We start from the raw sequence: 7,641 nt of genomic DNA on the forward strand, positions 1-7,641 counted from the left end.
TTTTTTTTTTTGTATATAGAGCACTTAGCACAATGCCTAGCATATAGTAAGCAATCAATAAACACTAGTTGAGGTTATTATTATTATTTCACCATTCAAAGTACTAAGAAAAATACTTTTTCCCAATTGCAAATGTAACCTGTTTATTGTAAAAAAAAAAAAAAAAAAAAAAAACCTTTTGAAATATCAAAAAGTGAAAATAGAACAAAAATCACCCAAACCTACGTCCCAGAGAAAACCACTGCTCATACTTGGTATATATTTCCCTTACACACATCTGTATGATTTTGATTATATAGGTAACTAAATTTGCTTTATTCACTCTGTATTATATCGTACAATTCCACCATGCCATTAACTATCTTACATATTTTTTTTACTGGTTATATGGTATTTTTTATCATATGGCTATTATAATTTATTTAACTAAGCCCATTGTATTGGATAATACGTTTATATTTTTAATATTATGTACAATGCTGTAAGGAGTAATATTTGCACCCATCCATGGTGATTTCTTTAGGATAAATTTCTACAGATGGAATAGTTGGGTCAAAGGGCATGTACACTTTTTTATGTTTTTTTTTTTTAAGGTTTTTGATACATACCATCTGTTGCCCAACTAGTTTGAGGGTGCCCGTTTTCTCTCACCCTTGCCAACACGAAGTTATTATTATTAAATAAATCTTACTCTCTTCCCTTGGCTTCAAGAAGCCCTACCCTCTTGCCTCTCCTCCATCCTCCCTGACTACTCTTTCCATCCCCTTTACTGCTTTGGTTTCCTCACCCATTTCTTTAACAGTAACTCCCCCTGGAAACCCTGGTGGTGTAGTGGTTAAGTACTATGGCTGCTAACCGAAGGTTTGGCAGTTCACATCTGCCAGGTGCTCCTTGGAAACTCTATGGGGCAGTTCTACTCTGTCCTACAGGGTTGCTATAGCATCACTATGAGTTGGAATTGACTTGATGGCACTGGGTTTGTTTTTTTGTTTTTTAGAGCCTCCCCTAGGTTCTGTCCACAGTCCTGAAACCCTTGTGGTTTCAGCAGTGAAATTCATGGATTTGCACTTGTGCTGATGTGCAAGGGCTAGCTAAGGAGTGACCATTCCTGGCCACCAGCCCCCATACAGCCCTGTGCCTCTGTTCTTTGTCCCCCACGCAATAGTGATCACTTCTCATTTGAAAGATTCATGAAGGTTGTGAGACTAGTAAATTCAACAGGTACCTATTGAAACCCTAAGTATGAGCTTGGCTCTGGGATCCAAAGGCAAATTAAAATGACAGTCCCTGCCACGAAAGGTTTGTAGTCTAGTGGTAGGAGCACACATGTGAATAAATAAATGCCTTGTTCAGTTTTAAATAATGTGTGAGCTGAAGAGCCAGGGAGAGGAGAGGTCTCTCTACCCCTAAAGGTACAGCGAGCATCAGGAAAAGGGAGCATTGCTTCAGCTGCATGTTAGAGAGAAGTAATATTGACCAGGCAGGCCAGGGGGATCTAGAATTCTCGGTACAGGAAACCACATGTTCAAATGAACAGCAATGTCCACAGCAGGACAGGTAGGGGGAACCAGCCATTGTCTCAGGTGACTGCAGCAAACTGTACAAGGTTAGTGGTCAGACAAGACTGAATACGGGTCAGCAGGGACTAGGTGATGGAGCCAGACCACTGAATGCTGGGGGCTTGAGAGACAGACCGACTGTATCTGAAAAGACACAGCACTTTAAAAGAGCAGAAAGAACAGTTTTCCATAAAAAAGATACTACAGGAATGGAGATGAACCACTTATCACTGGCACATTTAATTTTGGCATTTTTTTGTGATCTGAGGATCTGTTTAATCCTATCACAGGATCCTATGTTATGACCATGTCAGACCCCAGGCCACCATGGGTTAGGTGCACTGTAATGCCTCATTAAATGCCCGCCCAGAGGCCTAAAGGGTGCCTTACTGGCTGGGCACATTCAGGATGCTGGGAAACTCTAGCTCATCGTGTTCCCAAGTTTGGTTATGTGTCATTAAGAAAGCAAATAAACATAACGAGACAGACCTGTCTTCACAGCGAACCTCCAGCCAATGGGTCATGTCACCTCATTAGTGGACAATTAATGCTCCAATTAAAAAGCAGAGATCGTCAGATGGCTTAAAAGAAAAAAAAAAAAAAAAAGGCCAAACTGTATGTGTCTATAAGAGATGCAGTGTAAATATAATGACATAGGTAGGTTGAAGGTAAATGGGTGGAAAACATATCATGCAAATAAAAGAGTAAGAGGGCTAGTGCAGCTGTATTAACATCAGGTAAAATAGACTTCAAGACAAAGACTATTAGCAGAGATAAGGAGGGACATTTCATAATAATAAACGTGTCACTTCATCAGAATCCGTCTGCTGAAACAGGCTACACTAAATATTGGTTTGTCTGTTACAAAAATGGTTTAAATGTTCTCGTATTTATTTTGGAAGTCAATGGAAATGGGTACTTTTGACAGTTTTTACCTGAAATTAAATTCATTTTATGTCCCAAATGAAAGGTGACTGGATGAGGGGCGGGAGCTCTCGAAGTTTGTTGTTGTTGTTGTTAGTTGCCGTTGAGTTGGCTTCAACTCATGGAGACCTAATGTACAACAGAATGAAATGTTGCCCGGTCCCGTGCCATCTTCACGATCGCTGGTATGTTTGAGTCCATTGCGGTGGTTGTTGTGTCAGTCTGTCTCATTGAGTGTGTTATGGATTGTCACAATAGCCACTGCGATACACTCAAACATTAAATTGTGTCCCTCCAAAATATGTGTTGTAAATCCTATCCCCTATTCCTGTGGTGGAAACCCTGGTGGCATAGTGGTTAAGTGCTACGGCTGTTAACCAAAGAGTAGGCAGTTCGAATCCTCCAGGCGCTCCTTGGAAACTCTGTGGGGCAGTTCTACTCTGTCCTATAGGGTTGCTGCGAGTCGGAATCGACTCAACGGCACTGGGTTTGGTTTGGTTTGTATACCTGTGGTACAGCACTGGTGGTTAAGAGATTGGCTGCTAACCAAAAGGTCAGCAGTTCGAATCTACCAGTCACTCCTTGGAAACCCTATGGGGCAGTTCTATGAGAAGGAATCAACTTGATGGCAATGAGTTTTTTTTGTTTTATACCTGTGGTTATAATCCCATTTGGGAATGGGTTTTCTTTGTTATGTTAATGAGTCAGTATTAGTGTAGGGTGTGCCTTCAGTCAGTCCCTTCTGAGATGAAAGAGGAGCAGGTTAAGCAAGTAGAGTTGGGGGAAGATAGATACCATCCACAGGAAGATCACCAAGGAGCCAAGGAACAGAAGATGAAAAGAGACAAGGACCTTCCTCCAGAGCCAACAGAGAGAGAAACCCTTCCCCTAGAACCAGCACCCTCCTAAACTCAGAAAATAAGTTTCTGTTTGTTAAAGCCACCCACTTGTAGTGTTTCTCTTGAAGAAGTACTACATAATTAAGATAGACGGTTTTCCTGGTTTTCGATGATCCTTTACCCTTCCAAACATGATGTCCTTTTCTAGCAACTGGTCTTTCCTGATGACATGTCCAAAGTAAGCAAGCTGAAGTTTCTCCATCCTCACATTGCCAAATCTCTGAATGTAACCAATTTTGGTAAATGCTTTGTGACTGATACAGAACCCCAGCAACAGTTGGTTTAAACACAGAGCAAGGACTGGCCTCTCTGACAAGCAGAGACACAGTCTCCGTCAGGCTTTCTCTCTCCTAGACAGTTAACATAGAGCAAAAGGCACTTACCTAGGGGATCAAGCAGACTTCCCTCCACTCGGCCCAAATCTTGCCCCTCACCTTATGGGCATCCATGAGGTTCATGACAAGGTTGAGGTCCCCATACACAGGCTGGTCCTTGGCCAGCTGTGGCCCTACCTTGTACAACCAGTCAATGAGGGCCTGCAAAGTGTCCATGAGCTGGCCTGAAACTAGCAGGGCCTCCTCCACCTTGTGCTGCCTGAGAAAAGCACACAAACCCTACAATGTTTACAGATTATTTTTATGAATGGTCCACAATTCTGACTGCTGAAAGGGAATATTGCTTGAACTCTATACAGAGAGACACCTCATGCTGGAACAGTTAGAAATTCTGTAAAAAGTGACTAAAAGAGGTCCCCAGGTGTTTTTACTCAGACTGCTCTCTAGAATGGGTTAAGCGTAGTGCAGGGGACAGGTATAAAATCCATTGCTGTCAAGTCGATTCCAACTCATAGCGACCTATAAAACAGAGTACAACTGCCCCATATGGTTTCTAGGGAGCACCTGGTGGATTCAAACTACCAACGTTTGGTTAGCAGCCGAACTCTTAACCACTACGCCACCAGGGTTTCTGGGACAGGTATAGATGCTATAAAACGGTGGGAGGAGTAGTAGCATCAGAACCTGTCTAACTTCAGAGGAATAATGATGAGGATCAGTCCAAAGCTGATTCATATGAAGTGGAGGTCAGACATACCACCGCTCTCCAACCTTTTTACCATTTCTGACACCAGCTGTCCCTCCCAGGGAACCCTCTACTTCTCTTCTTGGTTCAGTAATCTGTTGCAGTGGCCACACAGAACTCACAGACCATACTTACAGTTAAGTGGTTTATTCAGGAAGTAACAGGGTACAACTTGGGATCAGGATCAGGAAGCATGCAGGCAAAGTCTCCCTTCTTCAGTGCAAGACAGCTCTCTGAGCTCCTCTCAGCTGTGCAGGTCTCTCTCCCCCTTTCAGGACAGTCCCCCTTTCAGCCCCCTGAGGACAGTCTCCTCTTGGCCCTGCCATCTGTCTCTACCAGCTCTGCTGTAGGGCCCCTTCCAGACCTGTCGCTGCTGGCTTTTCCACTGGGCCCCTTCTGGGCCTTCTTGCTGTCTTCAGTGTTACAGCCCTTGACCCATGTTACAACTCTTTTAGGAGTCTCTTTGGCCTCCTTTCTCTCTCTGCTTCTTCTCTCTTGGCTTTTCTTCTTTCTGCTTCCTGTTTTCCTGCTTATTTCTGTCTGAAAAACCTCTGTGGGATTGGCTGCTTATATATACAACTCCTTGTCAATTTCAAGGCACGGCCCCTCTCAGTGGGGCGGGGGGGGGGGGGCGGGGAGGGTGGAGGGGTAGAACTGACCGGTCTCCTCTCAGCAGGCCACAAACACTTCATTTGCATAGTTGGCTACAGACATTTCATTTGCATAGTCTTTTGGCAAACCCCTGGTACATACCAATCACAGGGCAGGCTGTAACCCAAAACCAAAAAAAAATAAACCTGTTGCTGTCAAGTCAATTCTGACTCATAGCAACCCTATAGGACAGAGTAGAACTGCCGCATACGGTTTCCAAGGAGCACCTGGTGGATTTGACTTTTTGGTTAGCAGCCATACCTCTTAACTACTATGCCACCAGGGTTTACCAAGGACCAGACGATAAGTATCAAACCAAGTTTACAGCTTACCCAGGAAATGTCAATCAACCTGGACAAAAGTAACAAACACTGGTGTAGAAAACTAGAACCAAGGTAACTCCTCAAGGCTTAGGGGGAAAAATCTCTCAAGTTGTTTTTTCCAAAGAGCCAAGGCAAAAAGCCACATAAAGGAACTCATTTCATCGCAGATGTCCTTCTGACATCAAATAGTCCAATGGCTATATGCATGGCCTATATGCATATATATGACCCAAGGTCTGCATTGATTACTTTATACCAGTCATGCAGTAGAAGGCAATGGATGAAGACAAGTGTGATCATTGAGGCTGTCTGTCAGCTTGGCTGGGCTATGATTCTCAGTGGTTTGGCAGTTATGATGTAGTTTGGCAGTCGTATGATGATGTGATCACTTCCATGATAAGATTTGATACAATGTGATCACCTCCATGATGGGATCTACTGTGAGTAGCCAATCAGTTGAAAGGGAGTTTCCTTGGGCATGTGGCCCACATCGAATATAAGTGGACATTCTAGCAAGGCTCGCGGGCTTTTGCTTGCTCTGGATCCTGCAGCTGGCTCCTGTTGATCTGACCTCTGGTTCTTGGGACTTCAGCTAGCAGTTTACCTGCTGTCTTGCCTGCCAATCTTGGGATTCATAGATTTTTGCAGCCTGTGAGCAAGAGCCCTGCTGTCTGACCTGCCAATCTTGGGTTTGCCAGCCGCTGTGGCTGTGTGAATCAGGAGGGACCTGTATCCTGACCCACAGACTTGGGACATTCCAGCCTCTATAATTGCATGAGCCATTTCTTTGATATAAATCTCTGTATATTTTTATATGCTCTGTTGGTTTCACCTCTCTAGAGAAAATAGCCTAACACAACAAGGTAAGGGGTAACAGCCAGCATGGATTCTAGAATCAAATAGAAAGGTCATATCAAAGGTCCACACCAGCCATGTGAAACTTAACTTTTGTCAACCTTCTGACTTCTCATGTGTAAAATGGGATCATAATTGTACTGATCTATACAGCTGTGGCCACCACCCATCAGTTTGTCATACTATGGTGGCTTGCATGTTGCTATGATGCTGGAAGCTATGCCACCAGTATTTCAAATACCAGCAGGGTCACTCATGGTGGTAGGTTTCAGTGGCGCTTCCAAATCAAGACAGACTAAGAAAAAAGGCATGGGGATCTACTTATAAAAATTAGCCAAAGAAAACCCTATGAATCACAACACAATATTGTCTGATATAGTGCTGGAAGATGAGCTACCTAGGTTAGAAGGAACTGAAAATACACAATGGCCCCCACAATGGACTAGAGCATACCAACAATTGTGAAGATACTGCAGGACCGAGCAATGTTTTGTTCTGTTGTACAAGGGGTCTCCATGAATCAGAGCCAATTCAACAGCAACTAACGACAGTGACATACAGCTGTGGTAACAACATTACAGCCCCACCCTCTATAGGTCCAGACTGAGACCATGCCCTGCACAAATGAAGAGGTAAAATAATTGCCCCAAAGGAAGAGACCTTCTTGAAGCAGGTGTGGGCGTCATGGCCTGAAATCCAACCAATCCCCAGCTCTACCACTTGCTGGATGTGGGAATCTCTGCAGCTCTCTTCCTCTTCTGTAAAATTGGCATTACAGATACTTGCCTCACTTGGTTGCTGACAACATGCTATTAATAATAACGATAGCAACAACAACAATTATATATTGTTGTTGTTAGGTGACTTTGAGTCAGCTCCAGTTCATAGTGACCCTATGCACAACAGAACAAAATACGGCCCGGTCCTGCGCCATCCTCACAACTGTTGCTATGCTTGAGCCCATTGTTGCAGCCACGGTGTCAATCTATCTCTTTGAGGGTCTTCCTCTCTTTCGCTGACTTTCTACTTTACCAAGTATGATGTCCTTTTCCAAGGACTGATCTCTCCTGATAACATGTCCAAAGTATGTGAGACGTAGTCTCCCCATCCAGGGTATATTCAATATTCTTCGCCAAGGCCACAATTCAAAGGCGTCAGTTGAAAACACCATGGCTTGGGTCGGGGGTACCTTAGTCCTCAAGGTGACATCTTTGATTTTCAACACTTTAAAGAGATCTTTTGCAGCCGATTTGTACAATGCAAAATGTCTTTTGATTTCTTGACAGCTGCTTCCATGGGTGTTGATTGTGGATCCACATAAAATGAAATCCTTGACAACCTCAATCTTTT

The sequence above is a fragment of the Loxodonta africana genome, chromosome 3, assembly GCF_030014295.1.
Source record: "Loxodonta africana isolate mLoxAfr1 chromosome 3, mLoxAfr1.hap2, whole genome shotgun sequence".
Taxonomy (NCBI): domain Eukaryota; kingdom Metazoa; phylum Chordata; class Mammalia; order Proboscidea; family Elephantidae; genus Loxodonta; species Loxodonta africana.